The 24,425-nt window shown below is 41.3% G+C and overlaps 1 long non-coding RNA gene across 1 annotated transcript in view; it reads right to left on the bottom strand.

Annotated features, from left to right (window-relative positions):
- Positions 1–1,515: 1,515 nt before the first annotated feature.
- Positions 1,516–24,425, bottom strand: part of LOC122561754 (uncharacterized) — a 30,236-nt gene continuing 7,326 nt past the window's right edge. Inside the window, exons 2-3 of the long non-coding RNA XR_006315101.2 lie at positions 4,146–4,250; positions 1,516–1,928 (exon numbers count right to left, since the gene is read on the bottom strand). This is a non-coding gene — a long non-coding RNA (uncharacterized LOC122561754). The remainder of the gene's footprint in view (positions 1,929–4,145; positions 4,251–24,425) is intronic.

The raw sequence follows: 24,425 nt of genomic DNA, 5'->3' as shown, positions 1-24,425 counted from the left end.
TTAATTGAGTGTTACCAAAGAGAGTAAATGTGTTTTATTTGGAGACATTTTTGTTATGTTTCGTTACTGAATTCAAAGTATCACTTATCCCATTGCGTAATCAGATTAAGTTAACAGATTGGTTTAAAACAAAAACTGAAATTAGAAGCCTTTGAAGTTATGCATGATTTTAAAAAATCTGCTAAATTAAAATCATATCTACAGTGCAGTATACTGTTTTTTGCTTTTTTTTTTCAAAAAAGTGTATTCTGCTGTAAGTAATCTTATGGATTAACTCATGCCTCCCCTGATGCTCCATAATAGTTTGTCAGTTTTTGGGTGGAGTGAGGGGATTGGAGGAAACGAAAGGGTAAGTGCAGATTGCATAATATTTTGTTTCTTGTTCACCCCTGGTCTCTCAGGTTGAAAGAAATACAACCAGATGATTTAGGAACGAGAAGATCCCAAGTTACAAGAATTCAGTTTCTCTCCATACACTAAAGAAAAAAGTGGGCTAAAAGTTCTGTCGGACTAAGCCAATTTCACTTGATCCGTGAATTCACGGCTAGACATTACTTTTTTTTTTAAAAGGTTTCTTTCTTCCATTGCTGATGATTTTATCACATAATTCTCAGTTTCATGCGCCTGGAATTAAGTAAATTTTTTTCTTTAAGTATCAGTTCAAACAATATCAGTACACTCCAAATGTTTGAATGTCTGAAGGATTGTGCTCAAGGAATATAAAAAAATTAAATCTAACCAAAACAAAGAGAGCTCAGAAGTTACATACCTGAAATTTCAAAGCTTTTGGAGGCTCACAAAATGCATTAACACACCACGTGGCAGGTTTGTTAAAGGCATTAGTATAGGTTCAAAATAATCCTGAAGCGGACAATTTGAGTTGCAGCAGAATTCAACAAACAGTCCAAACTGAATACTTTCAAAAGTAGCAATAAACCCAAGGATTCTATCAAGAATGAATTTGAAACACAAAATTGAAGAAAACATATCACCTTTAAAGTTGCATCAGGCACAATACTGAGGGTTGGACACTGCCCAGGAGCCTTGAAGATCTACAGGAGTTCTACAAGGCAGTTAGTATTGCAGATAACAAAGAACTGTTTCACTTCAGCCAGCCATTCAGCTACAGTCTGTTCTGATATAACAGAATAATTCCATTCCTGTGTGAACCTGTGTTAAGAAAATTGCATAATAGCAGCACCATTTAAACCAATGAGATCAGATTCATGTTATAGCCAATACAAGGAAGAAAAGTTTGTGTTCTACAAATAATGGTCTAAATTCTTCAATCACGTTATAGCCAATTCGCGTTGAAGAATTCACGTTGTACTGTATATCAAAAATAGCTAATTAAGATTTACAGCTATTCTCAAGTATTAATACCCACAATTTTCTTCCTCCACCCTGGATATTCCAACACATGCACAAATCACATTTTTAATTCAGTACTAATTTCATTAACGGTGAAAACAGGATTTGAGGATGATTACATTGCACATACAGGTCTGAAGCACATCCAGCTCAAAGTATGTTTAATTTACAAAGATTGAGAACAATATTGAGTACATCATTCCAAAAGTACATACTTCTGAAGCATATGACAAAGAGCAAACAGGTCAAAAGTAAGTTAAGCAGACAGTTGTTCCCTTGTTGTTACAAAAATGAATGTTTGCAGCTATTTGTAGGCAATTTTAATTTATGTATTGTTGGTAATTGTGCAATACACTAACCATATCATTTTTCCATAACTGCAGTCTTCATTTGACTAGACCACTTTGCAACTAGGAAGAAAATTATGAGGAGTTCAAACGGTCTGAAATTCATCTTTTTCCATTTATCTATCAAAACAGCAAATAACTGCATGACATTCCAGCAGGTGGTGCTCGTGTGTTCTTCAGTGCTCCACTTGCGCAGTCTGTAATTCTGAGCTTTATAGAGAAAAAAATGCTAATGGTTAACAGCACTATAATGGGTATTTGCTGTCAGTCAATTAGTTGTTAAAATAATCATGCAAAGAGGTTGTTTGAAATTGCAAGACAACTTTCTTTCTGACATAAAAATCTTTGGACATTAAGATTTATTCTACAAGGTATTTGTGAAACTTTTCATACATGAAAATCACTAAGAATAAATTACCGCAATGTGCTTTTTGCATAGCCAAACTTCAAGTTATTAGCAAAAAGAATTTTCTCTCTGACATTGCAAGTTTTTCTGGAATAGAATACTTCAATGACTAATGTATACCAAGAAGTGATTTTGCAAAACTTCTTAAAAATGAAGACGCACGCAACAAAATAATGATGCATGAAATTTAACCTTTAGCATGAACGAATTTATTTAGCAATTCTATTAGAAAAGATTAAAATGACTGGGCCTATATTTGGGATTGACAGGAGAGTGCAGAAAGGATGTTTCACCCAGTTGGTGACCTAAAACCAAGGGATACTGGTTGAGAACAAGGCGGTTAAGCAAGTCTGAGATAGAGGAATTTCTTTACTCAAAAGGATAGCGAATCTTGGGAATTCTGTCCCAGAGGGCTGTGGAAGCTCAGTCATTGAGTATCTTCAAGACTAAAATCAAAAAATCTCAAAGATTAAAAACAACGGGGACACAGGGGTAGCACAGGATTGGTGAAGTGGGCTTGAAGGGCGAAAAAGACTATTTCTGCTCTGAACGTTCTTCAGTTCCAATATAGCCACTAAAAAAAAATCCACAGCATGCCACAAGTAATTTTTACATGGAGGTTATTTTTCATATTTATTTGATTAGTATAGTCTTCAGCCCCTGTCCAGCCATCTAAAGAAACTGCTTTTAACTTATTGGTTGCACTTCTGCTTCATGCTGTTGACTTATTGGTACCCTATCTGGCGAGGTGTTGGCAATTCACAGGACTTGCTCCTGGGCCTGGCCGTGATGGCCATCAACATGTCCAGGCGGCAGGTGGTTAAAGTAGTTGTAGAACTTAGCTGTCCATCCCTGTTCTATGGTTAAATATGTGCTTTTGTGTCCATGGAAAGGGTACATGCAGAGTCCAACAGCACTGCACAAGCCTTTTGCAACAGGACAGCCCTTCAGGGGCTCGGGTGCATCATCATCCCAAGAAGTAATATTTTGAGCTTTACAGGTTTCTGTTGGCATTCTATTTTTTTTTTAAGGCATTCTATTGTTTTCTGACAGCACCCAATTGGGGGCAATCATTCAAAAGTGTAGACTGCATTCTTCACAAATAATCACAGTTATTTACATAATGGATGAGACATGAGTGGAGGGCAATTTTGTTTAAACAAAGGAATTTGAAAAAAATGGTAAAAAACAAGCTCAGACACATCATCTGGACCAATTATAAAGGTATTAGTTTGCATCCTCTGTAGTCTGTACACGAGCTATGCTTAAAGTCCAGGTTCAGGAAAATTGGCCTTGAAGTATTACTTTGCAAACTTACAAATCCTACCATTGCTTTTAATTTGAACAGATGGCAAATTGGCACAATGGTTAAAAAGTAATTTTTCCATGTTAAAAAAAAATCACAAAACTAAAACGTTCATATCCTTGCCAAATAAATAACACAAATATTTAGAATGGTACAAAATTTTAAGATTCCTGTTGACTGAAGAAAAAATTTATTTTAAACTTTTATCAAGAAAATTAAGCAAATTAAAATTAGAAGTTGTATCTGGCTCAGTTATCCCATTGCATTAACTCTTAATAAAAGTATTTTGAGAAAAAAAAACAAAAATTCACTCATTTGCCATATAGAAAGAGATAACAAAAATTGTTTTCTGTACAAAATTTAATTTGGAATCCTTCAGTTAATGAATATATTTTTAGACAAAAAAAATTGAACAACAGAAACTTGATTTAAAAGACACTCCATAATAGATTTCATTTCATCATTACAGTAGTACTGGTGAAAAGTCCATTTCAGGGGAGATGATCGCCTAGTAGTGTTACTGCTACACTATTAATCCAGAGATTAATATGCTGGAGGATCCAGGTTCAAATTCCATCACAGCAGTTGAAGTCTGAATTCAACAAACTTCTGGAATTAAGAGTCAAATGATTACAGTGAATCCATTACCGATTGTCCAAAACAAAACCCACGTAGCTCACCAATGTACTTTAGGGAAGCAAATTACCATCCTTACCTTGTCTGGCCTCTACGGGACTCCAGATCCACAGCAATGTGATTGACTTAACTGTCCACTAGCCATTCAGAGGTAGACAACAGATACAGGCCTAGCCAGCAACACCTATTGAATAATAAAAAGTAATCAATAGGATCACTAATGCGAAGAAACATCTGCACACAACATAATAAACCTGTAGTAAAATATAGCTCTGCAAGGTTCCACAATCACATTCTTCATAAAGTTTTGAATGAGTAATTCATTTTTTTTTGGGAGATTCCATGACCACCTCAACCCAAAATTTATTGATCAGGAAAGAAACTGAGCTAATTTAAGGTTCAGCACTCCCAAGTATGTTACAAATTACAAAACATTGTATCAGAGAAAACCTGCTCAAACTTTGTTCAGATATCAATCAAGATGCAGCAAGAAAGGTTGTACAAATTCCAATTTTCTGCCCTGTATTCCATGGTGCAGAATACAGTGGGAAACATTGCAGTTGGAAGAGAAAAGCTGTTACAAGCGAGGTTAGTGAACACAATTATAAACGTATGATCATGAAAACAAAAAGGTGCAGCACATGCTACAGCTAAAAATAGGAAGATAATTCTTCCCCCTCCACTTTAGATGTAGATTTGAAAGCTAGCAAAGCCCAGATGAAAGTGGCAAAACACATTAAAGTCAGCATATTCTGAAATATTACACACTGCTACGAATTACTTAAACAATTCCAGATGTTGGGCGGTGGAAACTGCAGAATAGCTTTCTGCTCATCATCTCAGCTTTTCCAGTTGAAAGTTATTTTCCAGGTTTACACCTTCAATTTTAAACCAAGTATCAAGATTACTCAGTCAAGGTTGAAAATAAGAGTTCCTCAAGGGAGATGCTTCAGAACATATTGAAATAATAATACCAGACTCAAGTCTTTCTGCATTGCCAGAAACAACTGGATTTGTTTTTTGATAAACCCAAACTGGGAGGGTACTCATTGTGCAGTGTTAACAAGACTAAAGCCATATGGTTTACGACAGATGAGCACAGCTTTTATAGCATTTTTATTGTTGTTTTGCAGTGGCAACATCACATGCCAAGTTGTCAAACTTCTTTCAGGTGAATTATTCACAAAACAGAATTTGAGCAATAGGGAGACACTAAACAGGCTGGGGCTGTTTTCCCTTGAGAGTCAACGGCCGAGGGGTGACCTTATAGAGGTTTATAAAATCATGAGGGGCATGGAGAGGGTAAGTAGACAATGTCTTTTCCCTGGGGTGGGGGAGTCCAGAACTAGAGGGATTAGATTTAAGGCGAGGGGGGAAAAGGGACCTAAGGGGCAACTTTTTCATGTATGGAATAAGCTGCCAGAGAAAGAGGAGGCGGCTAGTACAATTACAATATTTAAAAGGCAACTGGAGGGATATATGTATAGGAAGGATTTAGAAGGATATGGGCCTTGCGCTTTCAAATAGGACTAGATTAGTTAGGATATCTGGTCGGCATGGATGAGTTGGACTGAAGGGTCTGTTTCCGTGCTGTACATCTCTATGACTCTGTGCTATCCCCAACATGTTCATCTGCCGTTGCTCAGCTCATTTACATAAATTACAAGAGTTGTCCAAAATACGTTACCTCATTCCTGTGCTCTACCATTCTTCTCTGCATTATTGGTAAATTTTTGCTGAGTTTCTAAATGCTAGAAATTCCCATTTAACAATGCATAATTAAAACAATGGGCCATCTGGAAGACAATGCCAAGCACAAAGTTGCAACCAAAATGGTAATTATTATAATTCTGGCTATGTTGAACACCAGAAAATTAAAGATATACAATCAAGATATTATGCACTTTTTTCAAGGAGACCCTCAGCCTGCAGTGAGATTTGCAAATGAACTTCTACTGGCCTGAACCAGTTTTGAAATGTGAAAGTGTAATTTCCTTCTTGTGGTTTGACATGTGGCATCCATTAGTCAGTCTAACACAGGGATAACTCTGTAAGAGTGAGGTTGAGTTTGGGGAAGCCTCTCTCCTCTTCCTGCCTTAGTCATAGAGGCAGAGAGTCATAGAGATGTACAGCATGGAAACAGACCCTTCGGACCAACCTGTCCACACCAACCAGATATCCCAACCCAATCTAGTCCCACCTGCCAGCACCCGGCCCATACCCCTCCAAACCCTTCCTATTCATATACCCATCCAAATGCCTCTTAAATGTTGCAATTATACCAGCCTCCACCACTTCCTCTGGCAGCTCATTCCATACACGTAACATCCTCTGCATGAATAAGTTGCCCCTTAGGTCTCTTTTATATCTTTCCCCTCTCACCCTAAGCCTATGCCCTCTAGTTCTGGACTCCCCGACCCCAGGGAAAAGACTTGGTCTATTTATCCTATCCATGCCCCTCAATTTTGTAAACCTCTATAAGGTCACCTGTCAGCCTCCGACACTCCAGGGAAAACAGCCCCAGCCTGTTCAGCCTCTCCCTATAGCTCAAATCCTCCAACCCTGACAACATCCTTGTCAATCTTTTCTGAACCCTTTCAAGTTTCACAACATCTTTCCGATGGGAAGGAGACCAGAATTGCACACAATATTCCAACAGTGGCCTAACCAATGTCCTGTACAGCCGCAACATGACCTCCCAACTCCTGTACTCAATATTCTGACCAATAAAGGAAAGCATCCCAAACGCCTTCTTCACTATCCTATCTACCTGCGACTCCACTTTCAAGGAGCTATGAACCTGCACTCAAAGGTCTCTTTGTTCAGCAGCACTCCCTAGGACCTTACCATTAAGTGTATAAGTCCTGCTAAGATTTGCTTTCCCAAAATGCAGCACCTCGCATTTATTCAAATTAAACTCCATCTGCCACTTCTCAGCCCATCTGATTAAGATCCCGTTGTAAGTTGAGGTAACCTTCGCTGTCCACTACACCTCCAATTTTGGTGTCATCTGCAAACTTACTATACCTCTTATGTTTGCATCCAAATCATTTATGTAAAGGACAAAAATTAGAGGACCCAGCACCAATCCTTGTGGCACTCCACTGGTCACAGGCCTCCAGTCTGAAAAACAGCCCTCCACCACCACCCTCTGTCTTCTACCTTTGAGCCAGTTCTGTATCCAAATGGCAAGTTATCCCTTTACTCCGAGAGATCTAACCTTGCTAACCATCCTCCCATGGGGAACCTTGTCGAAGTCTTTACTGAAGTCCATATAGATAACATCTACTGCTCTGCCCTCATCAATCTTTTTTGTTACTTCTTCAAAAAACTCAATCAAGTTTGTGAGACGTGATTTCCCACTCAAGACTATGCTGACTGTCCCTAATCAGTCCTTGCCTTTCCAAATACACATGCATCCTGTCTCTCAAGATTCCCTCCAACAACTTGCCCACCACTGTCAGGTTCACTGGTCTATAGTTCCCTGGCTTGTCCTTACCACCCTTCTTAAACAGTGGCACCACGTTGGCCAACTTCCAGTCTTCCGGCACCTCACCTGTGACTATCGATGATATAAATATCTCAGCAAGAGGCCCAGCAATCACTTCTCTAGCTTCCCACAGAGTCCTAGGGTACACCTGACCAGGTCCTGGGGGATTTATCCACCTTTATGCATTTCAAGACATCCAGCACTTCCTTCTCTGTAATATGACATTTTGCAAGGTGTCACCATCTATTTTGGTACTTTCTATAACTTCCATATCCTTTTCCACAGTAAACTCTGACGCAAAACACACATTTAGTTTCTCCCCCATTTTCTGCGGCTCCACACAAAGGCCACCTTGCTGATCTTTGAGGGGTCCTATTCTCTCCCTAGTTAGCCTTATGTCCTTAACGTATTTGTAAAAACCCTTGGATTCTCCTTAATTCTATTCGCCAAAGCTATGTCCCCCTTTTGCCCTCCTGATTTTCCTCTTAAGTACAATCCTACTGTCTTTATACTCAAAGGATTCACTCGATCTATCCTGTCCATACCTTACATATGCTTCCTTCTTTTTCTTTACCAAACCCTCAATTTCATTAGTCATCCAGCATTCCCTTTACCTACCAGCCTTTCCTTTCACCCTGACAGGAATATACTTGCTCTGGATTCTCGTCATCTCATTCCTGAAGGCTCCCCATTTTCCAGCTGTCCTTTTACCTGCGAACATCTGCCCCCAAACAGCTTTCCAAAGTTCTTACCTAAAACCATCAAAATTGGCCTTTCTCCAATTTAGAACTTGAACTTTTAGATCTGGTCTATCCTTTTCCATCACTATTTTAAATCTAATAGAATTATGGTCGCTGGCCCCAAAGTGCTCCCTCACTGACACCTCAGTCACCTGCCCTGCATTATTGTCCAAGAGGAGGTCAGGTTTTACACCTTCTCTGGTAGGTACATCCACATACTGAATCTGAAAATCATCTTATACACACAAATTCCTCTCCATCGAAACCCTTAACACTATGGCAGTCCCAGTCATTGTTTGGAAAGTTAAAATTCCCTACCATAACCACCCTATTAATCTTACAGATAGCTGAGATCTCCTTACAAGTTTTTTTTCAATTTCCCTCTGACTATTATGGGGTCTATAATACAATTAGGAGGAAGTGAGGACAGCAGATGCTGGAGATCAGAGCTGAAAAATGTGTTGCTGGAAAAGCGCTGCAGGTCAGGCAGCATCCAAGGAGCAGGAGAATCGACGTTTCAGGCATAAGCCCTTCAGGAATGAGGAAACTCTTCAGTCTATAATACAATCCCAATAAGGTGATCATCCCTTTCTTATTTCTCAGTTCCACCCAAATAAATTCCCTGGATGTATTTCCAGGAATATCCTCCCTCAGCACAGCTGTAATGCTATCCCTTATCAAAAATGCTACTCCCCCCTCATTTTTTGCCTCCCTTTCTGTCCTTCCCATAGCATTTATATCTTGGAACATTAAGCTGCCTGTCCTGCCTATCCTTCAGCCATGTTTCTGAAATTGCTATGATATCCCAGTCTCATGTTCCTAACCATGCCCTGAGTTCATCTGCCTTCCCTGTTAGGCCCCTTGCATCGAAATAAATGCAGTTTAATTTATTAGTCCTATCTTGTCCCTGCCTGCCCGGACTGTTTGACTCGCTTCTATTCTCAGCTGTACCAGTCACAGATTGATCTCTCTCCTCACTATCTCCCTCCCAATCCTCCCCCGCCCCCCAACCCTAATAGTTTAAACCCTTCCAAGCAGCTCGAGCAAATCTCCCTGCCAGTATATTAGTCCCCTTCCAATTTAGGCGCAATCTGTCCTTCTTGTACAGGTCACTTCTACCCCAAAAGAGATTCCAATGATCCAAAAATGTGAATCCTTCTCCCATACACCAGCTCCTCAGCCATGCATTCATCTGCTCTATCCTTCTGTTCCTGCCCTCACTAGCTCGTAGCACCGGGAGAAATCCAGATATTGCTACTCAAGGACCTCCTTTTTAAATTCCTGCCTAACTTTGTAATCTCTCTTCAGGGTGTCAATTTTTTCCCTTCCAATGTCGTTGGTTCCAATGTGGACCAATGACCTGTTGCTGGTCCCTCTCCTCCTTGAGAACATTCTACATCCTCTCAGAGACATCCTTGATCCTGGCACCTGGGAAGCAACACACCATTCTGGTTTGTCACTGACCACAGAAAAATTGGTCTGTGCCTCAGACTAGAGTGTCTAAGAGCACAGTTGATCTCTTGGAACCCGACGTACCCCTCATTGCATTAGAGCCAGTCTCAATACCAGAAACTTGGCTGTTTGTGCCACGTTCCCCTGAGAATCCATCACCCCCTACATTTTCCAAAACAGCATACTTGTTTGAAATGGGTATAGCCACAGAAGGCTCCTGCACTAGCTGCCTATCTCTCTTACCTTTCCTGGAGTTAACCCATCTATGCAACTGTATCTGAGACTTTCCCCCCTTCCTATAACTGCCATCCATCACATACTGTTGCTGTTGCAAATTCCTCATGGCTTCTAAATGTTTCTCCAACCGATCCATTCGATCTGATAAGATTTGCAATCAACAGCATTTATGGCACATATATTCCGCAGTGAACCTTAAACGCTCTTTAAACTCCCACATCTGACAAGAAGTGCATATCACTCTACTAAAGGCCATTTTTGCTCCTTCACAATCTACAGACCCAGAAAATAACACCGTCATATTCCTCGACAAAACACTGCCCCAGGTTAAATGAATAGTTATGGCTTATATTTTAAGTTTAATCAAGAGCCATATCTCAAAAAACATATAATCAAGAAAGAACCCACTCTACTCACTACTGCAGATTTTCTGTAGGTCACACTTAAAAACAATACTTATCTGCTTCTGTGCTGTGAACTTAGCCAAAACAGTTCCTCCAAGATCAGTTGTGAATTTCACTGTTCGTTAATTTTCCCAGACGCACTCCGATGTCCAGCAATACATGAATTCAAACAACAAAGGCAGTAACTGTGCAGGTTCACTGTTGTGTCAGTTTCTCTCTCTCTCTCCTGCACTGACCTCACCATGTGTTTCCTTGCTCTTTTCTTCTCCCTTTTAAAACTACTGCTGTTTTGACTTTTATTTTTCCAAAGTTCCAAAACAATGCAACCGCATATAAAACAGTAATTGCTGCTCCTGGAATTCGAGGAAATCACCTCCAACACCTAAAAATACCACAATAAAGGAGCAGCTGTTACAGCCAGAAATGTTTCCCATCCTCCATGTTGGATTACCCAGAATCCTTCCAGTCATTTCAGCCCCCATTTTCTATTGCCCCTCCACTGCTGCAGAAATTTTTTGCTCTGGAATTCCCTGCATCAAGCCATCCTTCCCATTTTAACTTGCTTCTCAAACCTTGGTCACCATTCCCAAGATCTGTGGCCCTGTCAATTTTGTTTTATAATGCACCTGTAAAACATCATGGTGTTGTTTCATGATGGTAAAAAGTGTTGCATAAACCCCAAGCTATTCCTGTTGGCATACAACAGAAAACAATTTTGCTAGATTTCTGGTTCTGAGATCGGAAATTTGATTTTTGCACAGAAGGGATTATAATGATTTAAATATCAGAAGTCTGATGCCATTTTCAATCATAGCTGATCATCTGTCTAAAGGCTCATATTCCCACAACCCTTAATAACTAGAAATCTATCAATCAATCTGTTTTGAACATACTATCTGAACTTACACAATCTTCTGGGGCACAGAATTACAAAGATTCACTATCCTCTGAGTAGAGAAGTTCTTTCGTCTTATCTCAATCCTAAATAGCTTGGTTTTTAATGTGACTTACCTTCCTGGATGAAACATCATTCCTGCATATACTCTGTTTATCCTATCAAGAACATTGTACATTTCTATCAGATCACCTTCTATTCTTTTAAATTTCAAAAGAATTTAGGCCCAGTCCCCTCAATCTCACCTCAGTTCTGTCCCACCATGCCCAGAATTAGCTAGGTGAATTGCTACTACACTCCCTTGACAGTAGTCCAACTTTCCTTAGGATAAGAATTGCACACAATACTGCAGGTACAGCCTCACCAGCATTTAAAGCATTTGAAGCAAGACTGCTTTTATAATCAAATCCTTTTACGATAAAGGTTAACATATCATTTGCCACATGAACTGCTTGCTGTACCAGTATGTCAACTTTCATAGAAAAAGATAAAAGTAGGCAATTTTACTCCATGAGACTGCTCCACTACTCCACATAATCGAGCTCGGATGGTCACTGAGCTCAATACCCTAAGCCTGTTTTACCTTCATATAGCTCTTGTGGCTGAAGGGGTCAAAAGATATGTCTATCTCTTCCTTGAAAACACAAATGTTTTGGCCTCAACAATTTTCTGTAGTAATGAACACCAGAGGCTCACCACTCTTTAGTGACATATGAACAAGTACACTCGGTCTCTTTGGACATCAATAGTTTCTATTTTTCACCATTTAAAAAAAAATTTCTACAGTTATCTCTCCTAACAAAATGAGTAACCTCACACTTATCCACATTATATTCCATCTGCTGTGTTCTTGCTCACTTACTCAGCTTATCTAAATCTCCTTGTGTAATGTTAAAAGATGAACTTGTACTATCTCTCTGGATATTAATGTAACATTAAAAGGTTAAACTGTACTGACTTTCTCCAAGATTCTGGAAGTGTATGGAGGGTGACATTGTCTCACAGATAACATGCAGGAATTTAGATGACTGTCCATCGTAATCTACACTTCATTTGGGCAGCCATTTACTCCTGTTCTACTGCTATTATCAAATTAAACTCTCCTTCAGTCCCTTCCGTTCAGAAATGCTTTCATAGCCATCTGCCAGCCAACCAAAGTAATTTGTGAGATCATCCCATGAAGCTAGCACATATCATACCTACATCGTCTTAAGGAAATCATGGAGTCAGTAAAACGTTTGCATAACAATTCCCCAGGATTAGGGCATTTACATTATCTCTGAGGATGTCCTCATCCTACCATTATACCTGGGGTAATACGTGGTGGTGGTGGTGGCAGGGGGCCAGGGGAGTGGCTGGAATACCTGTGAGCATTACCAACTGACCTGTCTGAAGTGGATGTCTTTCCTTTGTTCGGGGCCTCTTTGGACTCAACTTCGCACGCCTGCCAAGAGTGTCAAAGGGGGTCACCTCGCTTGTACAGGCGGTAATAAACTTTAACTGTTTGCAGAAGTTGGTGTGCAAATTGCATCTCACTTGAAAAACCTCAGGAATAGAACCTAACTTGAAGGCTCCCAACTCTCAATCCCACCAAATTTTTATGTCTGCAAACAGGGAACTATTACAATTGGCCCACAGATCCAAACTGTATAAAAACTGCTCAAACCCAAGCAATGATCATTGTGGTACTTACACTACTGGTCACAGCCTGACAACTGGAGAATGACCCATTTTCCTTCTCTCCTTTTGCTTGTTAACGAATCCTCAATCCCATGTGCTTTAATTTTGTTCACTAAACTCCTAAGGGGTCTTTATCAAAAGCTTTTTGAAAATTCAAATGTATCACACCCAACATCCCACCTCCTTTCCATATCACTCCTAAATGTCAAATATCCCTTAACATTGAGTTCCCAATCTTGGTCACCCTGCAGATATGTTTCCATAAAGGCAAATATAATTTCACAGTATCTTTGGTTATCATGAATTCACATGTTGCAAATGCTGAATGCATTCAGACAGAATTCTCAACAGCACCAGAAAACGTACTACAAGAACGTTACTCCGAGTCATCATCCCTTTACAGGTCTCATCTGCCCTAGAAGCAAACCCAATGCCCTAGAATACGAAAACCCTCCCTCCTGCATTATATTTCCAGCCATGTATTCATTTGCTTGATCTTCCTATTTCTACACTTACTAGGTAATATCAGGATTAGATTAAATTAGATTACTTACAGTGTGCAAACAGGCCCTTTGGCCCAACAAGTCCACACCGACTCTCTGAAGATAAACCCACCCAGACCCATTCCCCTACATTGCCTCTTCACCTAACACTACAGGCAATTTAGAATGGCCAATTCACCTAACCTGCACATCTTTGGACTGAGGGAAGAATCCGGAGCACCAGGAGGAAACCCAAGCAGATATGGAGAGAATGTGCAAACTCCACATAGACAGTTGCCCGAGGCGGGAATTGAACCCAGGTCTCTGGTGCTGTGAGGCAACAGTGCTAACCACTGTGCCACCCAAATCAGCACAGTGAACCCTGTCTCTTTGCCCACCCCTGTCCCCAAAGCAACACAGTGAACCCTGTCTCTCTCCCCCCCACACCAGTTCCCAATGCAGCAGTGAACCCTGTCTCTTCTTGTACCCCCCCCCCCCCACCCCAGTCCCCAACAACCCTGAGCACACTGGCTTAAACACCCTGCTTTTCAGTCACTTGCCAAATGCCAAGCTGTCTAAAGTTTACCTCAGGGACTCATTGCTTTATCAAAGTGGGCCACAATCTCTGGCTTATTAGTTTCACTGAAAAGTATGTCCTGCAGTGCTCGCACATCTTTGAACTAGAAGGCAACAAACATCCTGGAGTCACATCTATAGTCACAAAAACATAATATACCCTAAATATGAAATCACCCACCACTCTTGCCCTTCCCCTCTTCTCTCTCTGCTCCCTCCAAACAAAAACTATGCTCACTGACTCACTTGTGCTGCACTTGGCAAGCTACATTTCTCATATGAACTTTCCCCTCATTAGCATCCAAATATCTGGTCTTAATCTGCAGTGTGACAACTGTGTTAAAAACATGCCACCATAGTTCTCAATCTTGGAAACACCACAGCAACTTCAGCCATTGCTCGAGTTCCAAAACGCAGAGCTCAGGTTTTGCAGCTGAAGACAATTCCTACATAACTCCCACAAAATGGCACAGGATTGGGAATCCTTATAGACAGGCCTTGAGTTAACTTTCATGTCATTTACTTCAAACTGGAGATGAGAAAGCAGAAAGTAAAATAATTCCCAATTCACAGGAACGGATTGGTGAAACACAGTATTTACAAACAAATCCGCTTATGACTTCATTGTGATTAAACTTTTATCAAACGTTCAAAAACAGTTACTAAAACTGGCAGTAATAATATTTTACTATCAAGACGCAATATTAATTTTATGCAAGCAAAAGAACTCCACATTGTTTGAATACAGGCAAACATCATGTGTGCAGTGTGATGTGCACTTCATTTTCATATGAAGAAAATAAATACATCTAGGACTGGCTGGTTAAGTTAGCTGTCATGACACTTATGTACAGAACATAATTCTTTTTAATTTTCTTCTTACGAAATCAAAATTCTCCCACTAAGCATACTGGATACTAGTCAGTAAAATGTAATTTAAAATCAAACCACCAGCTAGATACTGAATTTAATTGATTTACTAAACTTAATCACAACATTTTTATCTCAAAATAATTAAACAGCCATTCTAACCTACTTGAATTTTATGCAAGTAAATCCAGCAGCTTCAAATTGCAAATATATTTAAAGTTAAATTGCATGCTCTTTGCTGAAAGCTGTTGGTAGACCTATGTCAAACACAATGCAGTGTAAAGATATACATCTTAAACATACTTCCTGATCACAACACCACAGCAGCCAGTTGACTTGGTTACATTTAACAGAAGAGCAGGAGCAGAAGCAAAGAATGTTGCATTCACCTTTGCTGCAGCTGCTGCACTGTACGCTCAGATGTGCTCGTATCCTCCACGTGAAGCATCTCCGAAAGGATGAAAGTCTCGTCAGTTTTGTTAAGTATTTAACTGCCCTCATCCAAGAAATCAGATTTCTCTGTGGAGTGATGCAGAAGGGGAAACTGAATTTTGTTTTCAGGTCGGACTTTAAAGGAGATTTTGGATAACTGGCTCGTTTCCACTCGACTTGGAGGGAATGGAGTGGTCACTAAGGACTGGATTTAAGAACTTTACTGGTGAACGTTTCCCACATGGGTGGATCCTAGAAATTCTATTTACTGTATGGACTAGTAATTTTTGTTGCTATAGTCATTGCACGTTGTGTATCAATAACTTGCTGCCAGAGTCTTATGTAAGCTCAGACTTTCTTGAGAAAGTCTTAAACGCCTTAAAACGTTCCTAAAACATTTGGACTAAATGGAATGCTGAATTATAGAACACATTTGCTGCAGAGTAGAAAATAAATAGACAGGGAGGCGTCAGGCCTCAAAAGAGGGAACCCTGGATGTACAGAAGATAAAAACATCTGGTCTTACCAAGTGGTAGCAGGATGCTCAAAGGCAATTAAAAACACTTGTCTTCACACCAATCAATCTGTGTAAACAGGACACAGTGATAACTTTCATGACTGTTCACTTGTGAAATTCATGACAATGTTTGATTCTGATCTCGGAAACTCTATCATCTTGTAAGCATGTCAAAAGCCTTGTAATTAATGGTCAGTCCTATCCATTATAATGAATTCTTAATACCCTTGTAAGCTAGGCAGTCACAGAGGGACAAACATTTTTTTCTGTTACAGTAAGAGAGAGAGACACACACCATTTTCGCACTGAGATTGCTGAAGCCAGTAGAAAATTAACTCTTTGTGGTCTAGTTCGAATGTGCATCTACATGCTATGGATTGAATGTTTTGAATTTAATTGCATTTTGGGACTTTATGATGATTTTGAGTAGCCATCACTGATTATGAAATGCAAACTCTGGAAAAGGTAATATTGATGAAGCTTAAATTTACTTGCTGTTCTTCCAGACCATGATTGTCACACTGTCAACTCTAACTAGTCAGATCTTATGTCTTATTGAATTTGAATCACAACTTAGAAAACAAAGCATGCAAGGTTACCTTATGACCTCTCCCACTGGTACCTCTTCTTTATGATAGTGACTATGTTGCCAATAGACACTTGACTCAGCTGGATCTGTTTTTCCCACCTGATGGATGGCTAAGGGCCTGTAGAAAGTGAGGACTGCAGATGCTGGAGATCAGAGCTTAAAAATGTGTTGCTGGAAAAGCACAGGTCAGGCAGCATCCAAGGAGCAGGAGAATCGACGTTTCGGGCATAAGCCCTTCTTCAGGAATGAGGAGGGTGTGCCAAGCAGGCTAAGATAAAAGGTAGGGAGGAGGGACTTGGAGGAGGGGCATTGGGAATACGATAGGTGGAAGGAGGTTAAGGTGAGGATGATAGGCCAGAGGGGGTGAGGGGAGAGAGTCGGGGAGAAGACTGCAGATCAAGAAGGCGGTGCTGAGTCCGAGGGTTGGGATTGAGATAGAGATAAAGTGAGGGGAGGGGAAATGAGGAAGCTGGAAAAATCTGCATTCATCCCTTGTGGTTGGAGGGTTCCGAGGTGGAAGATGAGGCGCTCTTCCTCCAGGCGTTGTGTTGCCATGGTCTGGTGATGGAGGCGGCCAAGGTCCTGCATGGCCTTGGCGGAGTGGGCGGGGGAGTTAGTGTTCAGCTACGGGGCAGTTGGGTTGGTTGGTGTGGGTGTCACAGAGGTGTTCTCTGAAACGTACGGCAAGTAGGCGGCCTGTCTCCCCAATGTATAGGAGGCCACATCAGGTGCAACGGATGCAGTAAATGATGTGTGTGGAGGTGCAAGTGAATTTGTGACAGATATGGAAGGATCCCTTGGAGGGAAGTGAGGGGGGAGGTGTGGGCGCAAGTTTTGCATTTCTTGCGGTTGAAGGGGAAGGTGCTGGGAGTGGAGATTGGGTTGGTGGGGGGTGTGGACCTGACGAGAGAGCTGCGGAGGGAGTGGTCTTTCCGGAACGCTGATAGGGGAGGGGAGGGAAATATATCCTTTGTGGTGGGGTCTGTTTGGAGGTGGCGGAAATGACGAAGGATGATACGATGTATCTGGAGGTTGGTGGGGTGGTAGGTAAGGACCAGTGGGGTTCTGTCCTGATGGCGATTGGAGGGGCAGGGTTCAAGGGCGGAGGAGCGGGAAGTGGAGGAGATGCGGTGGAGAGCATCGTCAACCACGTCTGAGGGGAAATTGCAGTCTTTGAAGAAGGAGGCCATCAGAGTCTCGGGCGACCGACTCAACACGGACATTTATTATAAACCGACCAACTCCCACAGCTACCTAGATTACAACTCCTCCCACCCTGCCCCCTGTAAAAATGCCATCCCATATTCCCAATTCCTTGGCCTCCGCCGCATCTGCTCCCAGGATGACCAATTCCAATACCGAACAACCCAGATGGCCTCCTTCTTCAAAGACCGCAATTTCCCCTCAGACGTGGTTGACGATGCTCTCCACTGCCCGCTCCTCCGCCCTTAAACCCTGCCCCTCCAAAGCAGTGAAAGAATGCTGATGACTATCCATTATAATTTACACTTCACTTCGACATTAACTTGACAATAGCAGGGGAGTAATCTATCAATTCAATCTCTTCCATTCAGAAATGCATTCTGGCCAGAGGTAAGTCGCACCGGTTTTGTCTTGGAAAAGCACAGTTAGGAAATAGTCTGCATAACGGTCCCCCGGGATTAGGTTATTAGCATTTGCATTATGTCCAAGGATGATCTCATCCTACCATTGTACTTGGGGTAACACGTGACTGAGAGTGGCATGTGACTGTGGGGGAAATGGCCAAAGCATCTGTAAGCATTGCCATCGACCTGTATCAAGGGGATGTTTCTCCTTTTGTTCAGTACCTCATTTTGGCTACAGGTAGGGGTGGGGAGAGGGCAAAGGGGTTCACCTAGCTTATACAAGCTTTAATAAATTTCAAAATGTGTCCTTTGTTCAGAGATAGCTTGCCAGGACTCCGTAAGCTCTGCAAAGTGTGTGTTAAAGGTTCGTCCAGAAAGCCTGTACTGGATTATGTTTAAGAAATTTGGTCGCTTGTTCACACATGTTGCGGTGTTGCAGTTGCATCAAGTGTGCAAAAATTTCAAGGGTTTAAAAAAAACTTAACAGAATCCTAAGTAACAGAATAAATAAAAGATAGAGGAGGATAGTTTTGATTCTGAAAAGAATAATTAGAAATGACAGACAACAGCGAATCAGAAAACAAAGTAACTCTTGAAGAATTAAACTGGATTTTTCAAAGCAAGGGGTTTTACAGGTAAGGCTGATGAACTCAAAGCATATTTGTGAACATAGGATTAGGACATCATTGTTATTACAGAAAATTGGTTGAAGGATGGACAGGACAGACAGCTCCGTGTTCAGGGTTTCAGTTGCTATAGAAAGGATAGAAAAAAAAAGAGGCAGAAGAGGGGTGTGGTGCTTTTGATTAAGGAAAACATTACTACTGTAACTAGAGAAATTTCTGAAAAATTCTACAGTAAAAATATATTGGTTGAAATTAAAATAAAAACATGATCATCTTGATGGAATTGTACTACAGACCACCCACAATTGTCAGACAAGTGAAGAACAAATATGTAGAAAAATCTCAGATATACGCAAGAAAAACAAGGCTGTAATAATGTGATTTTAATTGTCCAAACTAGGACCACCATAATTTTAAAAGCTTGGATGGTGAATAATGTTAAATGCTCAGTGGTTAGCACTGCTGTCTCACCACAGTTCGATTCCAGCCTCAGGCCACTGTGTGGAGTTTGCACATTCTCCCTGTGTCTGCGTGGGTTTCCTCCAGATGCTCCAGTTTCTTCCCACAGTCCAAAGATGCGCAGTTTAGGTGAACTGGCTATGCTAAATTGCCTCGTGTTCAGGGATGTGTAGGTTAGGTGCATTAATCAGGGGAAATGGACAGTAACAGAATGGGGAATTGGTCTGGGTGGGATACTCTGAAGAGGATCGGTGTAGACTTGTTGGGCCAAATGGCCTACTGTAGGGATTCTATGAATAAATGTTTTCAAAGAATTTTCAACAATATGCAAATGTTCCTACCAGACAAGGAGCAAAACTTGACTTTCTCTTGGGTAACAGGATGGGTCAAGTGACTCACATGATAGTAGAGCAATACTCTGCCTAGTGATGATAATTCTATTGTATTAAAACATTTATAGTTATGGAAAAGGTTAAGCTTTACATAAAAGTTAAAGCTCTAAATTGGAGTAAGACAAATTTCAATGGTATGAGACAAGAACTTTCAAAAATTGATGAGTAGACAGTTTGCAGACAAAGGGATGTCTGATAAGTAGTAGGCTTTCAAAAATGGGATAAGAAGAGTTCAGAGTCACCCTATTGGAGTGAAAGGTAAGGCTGGAAGGATTAGAGAACAATGGATAAATAAAGATACTGACATTAGAGTCAAAAATGAAAAATAATCTTATATTAGATGTAGACGACTAGGTTCAAACAAATCACAAAAAGTATAGAGAGTGTAGGGACATTCTTAAGAGGGAGATCAGGAAGCAAACAGAAGATATGAGATAGCCAAAATGAAGGATAACCCAAAGGGATTCTACTTGTACATTAAGAGCAAGAGAACAAATGCAAAGAGTAGGGCCCCTTAAAGATCAAAGGGGTCATCTTTATGTTGAACGTCTGGACACGGGAGAGATATTAAATTAATATTTTGAGTCAGTTTTCACTGTGGAGAAAAAAAATGGAGGCTAGAGAACTTGGAAATAAATACTCATGTTTTGAAAACAGTTCACGTTACAAGAGAGGAAGTGCTGGACATCTTAGAAAACAAAGGTAGGATAAATCTTCGGTATCTGATCCAGTGTATCCCAGGGTGTTGCGAGAAGTTAGGGAGGAAATTGCAGGGCCTCTTGTAGAAATATTTTTATCATCTATAACCATGGACGGTAACAGGAGAGTGGCTAATATTGTGTCTTTGTCTAAGAAGGGATGTCAGGAGAAGCCTGGGACCTGTAGAACTGTGAGCCTAACTTCAGTGGTGGGTAAGTCAGAGTCATACAGATGTACAGCACAGACACACTCTTCAGCCCAACTCATCCATGCTGACTAGATATCAAATTAATCTAGTCTCATTTGCCATCATTTGGCCCACATCCCTTCCTATTAACTTACTCATCCAGATGCCTTTTAAATGTTGCAATTGTATCACCACTTGTAAATCCACCACTTCCTCTGGCAGTTCATTCCATACAAGTACAACCCTCTGCGTGAAAATGTTGCCCCTTAGATTCCTTTTAATTTTTTCCCTCTCATCTGAAACTTATACCCTCGAGTTTTGGACTCCCCTACCCGAGGGAGAACACCTTGACTATTTACCCTATCCATGCCCATGATTTTATAAACTTCTGTAAGGTCGTCACACAACTTCAGATGTTCCAGGGACAATAGTCTCAGCTTATTCAGCCTTTCACTATGGCCGAAACCCTCCAATCCCAGCAACATCCTTCTAAATGTTTTTGAACCGTTTCAAATTTCACAACATCTTTCCTGTAGCAGGGAGAGCAGAACTGAATTCAGCATTCCAAATGTGGCCTAACCAATGCCCTGTATAGTCGCAACATGATCTCAACTCTTATACTCAATGACCTCAGTCCCAACTCCCAAAGTCAGCACCGTCCATTTGACCTGTAATCTTCTTCCTGACCTCTCCGCCCCCACCCCCTCTCCGGCCTATCACCCACACCCTCACCTCCTTCCACCTATCGTATTCCAGTGCCCCTCCCCCAAATCCACCCCCCCCCCACCTTTTGTCTCAGCCTGCTTGGCACACCAGCCTCATTCCTGAAGGAGGGCTTATGCCCAAAACGTCGATTCTCCTGCTCCTCAGATGCTGCCTGGCCTGCTGCGCTTTTCCAGCACCACACTTTTCTCCTCAATGCAATGACCAATAACAGCAAATATACCAAATGCCTTCTTTCCTATCAATCCGCAACTCCACTTTCAAGAAACTATGAACTTGCACTCAAGGTCTCTTTCTTCAGTGACATCCCCAAAGACCTTACCATTAAGTGTCCAAGACCTGATTTGACCTAGCAAAATGTAACATCTCACATTAATCTAAATTAAACTCCATATGTCACTCCTCAGCCTATCAGAGCAAGGTCCCATTGTACTCAGAAGTAATGTTTTTCACTGTCCACCATACCACCAATTTTGGTATCAGCAGCAGACTTACAAACCATGCCTCCTATATTCAAATCCAAGTCAGTCATATAAATGACAAAAAGCAGTGGACCCAGCATCTAACCTTGCAGCACACCACTGGTCACAGGCCTCCAGTCTGAAAAGCAACCCTCCACCACTACCCTCTGTCACCTACCTTCAAACCAATTTTACAGCCAAATAGCTAGTTCTTCCTGTATTTCACATGATCCAATCTTGTTAACCAGTCCACTATGCGGAGCTCTGTCAAACACATTGATAAAGTCCATATAGACAATGTCCACTACTCTGCCTTCATCAATCCTCTTTACTTATTTAAAAAACTCAAGTCAGTGAGACATGATTTCCTATGAACAAAGTCATGTTGCTAATCCCCAATCAGTCCTTGCCATTTCAAATACACAAAGTCCAATCCCTCATAATCCCCTCCAACAACTTGCCTACTACTGATATTAGAATTAGAGTGGTGCTGGAAAAGCACAGCATGTCAGGTAGCATCCGAGGAGCAGGAAAATCGACGTTTCGGGCAGCATGGAAAATAAAGGACATGAAAGCATGGGAAGAGTTAAAGCATGAAGACCACTGACAATCTGTGGTCTGTGGAAGGCAAGATGGGATAATCATAGTGGAATGTTCTTACACCAATTAGCAGAGCAAGGTTAAAGCTGAAAGGTCACTATGGTGAGACGAGATAACACGTAATAAAGCAAGTTTCTCTGTTAAGTGTTATTATGACAGGACTGGGACAATAAATATTTGGGACACGACATTAAAATATCTAATTAATAGTTAGTAGAGTCAGCTTGAGACAGGAAACTACTGTAATAGATGGAATAGCTAAATATCTATCATGACAGGTTAGACTGGAATGGAAAGATCACTGTACCAGAGTTAGCAATAAATATCTAACCATGACATTAGAATTCAAAGTTTGTGCAAAGATTTGTAGCTCGGGTGCTCGTTGTTGTGGTTCTGTTCGCCGAGCTGGAAGTTTTTGTTGCAAACGTTTCGTCCCCTGGCTAGGTGACATCAGTGCTTGGGAGCCTCCTGAGAAGCGCTTCTTTGATGTTTCCTCCGGTGTTTATAGTGGTCTGTCCCTGCCGCTTCCGGTTGTCAGTTTCAGCTGTCCGCTGTAGTGGTTGGTATATTGGGTCCAGATCGATGTGTTTGTTAATGGAGTTTGTGGATGAATGCCATGCCTCTCGGAATTCCCTGGCTGTTCTCTGTCTGGCTTGCCCTATGATAGTAGTGTTGTTCCAGTCGAATTCATGTTGCTTGTTGTCTGCGTGTGTGGCTAAGGATAGCTGGTCGTGTCGTTTCGTGGCTAGTTGATGTTCATGTATGCGGATTGTTAGCAGTCTTCCTGTTTGTCCTATATAGTGTTTAGTGCAGTCCTTGCATGGTATTTTGTACACTACATTAGTTTTGCTCATGTTGGGTATCGGGTCCTTCGTTCTGGTGAGTTGTTGTCTGAGCGTGGCTGTTGGTTTGTGTGCCGTTATGAGTCCTAGGGGTCGCAGTAGTCTGGCTGTCAGTTCTGAGATGCTCCTGATGTATGGCAGTGTGGCTAGTCCTTTTGGTTGTGGTATGTCCTCGTTCCGTGGTCTTTCTCTTAGGCATCTGTTGATGAAGTTGCGCGGGTATCCGTTTTTGGCGAATACCTTGTATAGGTGTTCCTCTTCTTCTTTTTGCAGTTCTGGTGTACTGCAGTTCTGGTGTACTCTAATAGTGTCCTGATGCAGCTTCATTTGTGTGTGTTGGGGTGGTTACTTTCATAGTTTAGGACTTGGTCTGTGTGTGTGGCTTTCCTGTATACCCTTGTAGTGAATTCTCCGTTCGGTGTTCTCTGTACCATCACGTCTAGGAATGGAAGTTGGCTATCCTTTTCTTCTTCTCTCGTGAATCGGATTCCTGTGAGTGTGGCGTTGATGGTTTTTTTTTTTCGAACATTAATTTGACTGGGACAACACTACTATCATAGGGCAAGCCAGACAGAGAACAGCCAGGGAATTCCTGGAGGCATGGCATTCATCCACAAACTCCATCAACAAACACATCGACCTGGACCCCAATATACCAACCACTACAGCGGACAGCTGAAACTAACAACCGGAAGCGGCAGGGACAGACCACTATAAACACCGGAGGAAACATCAAAGAAGCGCTTTGCAGGAGGCTCCCAAGCACTGATGATGTCGCCTAGCCAGGGGACGAAACATTTGCAACAAAAACTTCCAGCTCGGCGAACAGAACCACAACAATGACATTAGAATAACATGAAGTAGAATGTACAATTAAAGAGATAATGGGAACCAACATCACTGGCTTATTGTGTAGCTAGAGTGAGGAACTTTGATTAATATAGTTGGACATGCTGATAAGCTAACATGATAAAAAAATATAAAAATCCACGGACCCCGAGGTTCATGGGTATTCGAGAATCTGCTTTCTCAGTGTCCCGGATTTTTGTTTGCAAATGAAAGACCTACTTCTTGAAGAACTCCCTGCATGATTCTTGATATTCTCTATGATGCCTTATTGACTCTATAATCTCCAGCATCTGCAGTCCTCACTTTCACCTACTACTATCAGGCTCACAAGTCTGTAGTTTCCTGGCTTTTCCTTACCACCTTTCTTAAATAATGGCACCACTTTAGCCAATCTTCTGGCATCTCATCCATTGCTATCAATGATACAAGTATCTCAACAAAGGGCCCTGCAATTACTTCCCGAGCTTCCCACAAAGTTCGAGGTTACACCTGATATGGTCCCAGGGATTTACCCACCTTTAGGCACCGTAAGATAACCAGCACCTCATCT

This window comes from Chiloscyllium plagiosum, unplaced genomic scaffold (assembly GCF_037043375.1).
Source record: "Chiloscyllium plagiosum isolate Xiang-an unplaced genomic scaffold, Cpla_swu_hap1 HiC_scaffold_23, whole genome shotgun sequence".
Lineage (NCBI taxonomy): Eukaryota > Metazoa > Chordata > Chondrichthyes > Orectolobiformes > Hemiscylliidae > Chiloscyllium > Chiloscyllium plagiosum.
The sequence above is the reverse complement of the archived record's forward strand: the minus strand, read 5'-3'. Positions and strand labels throughout refer to the sequence as shown.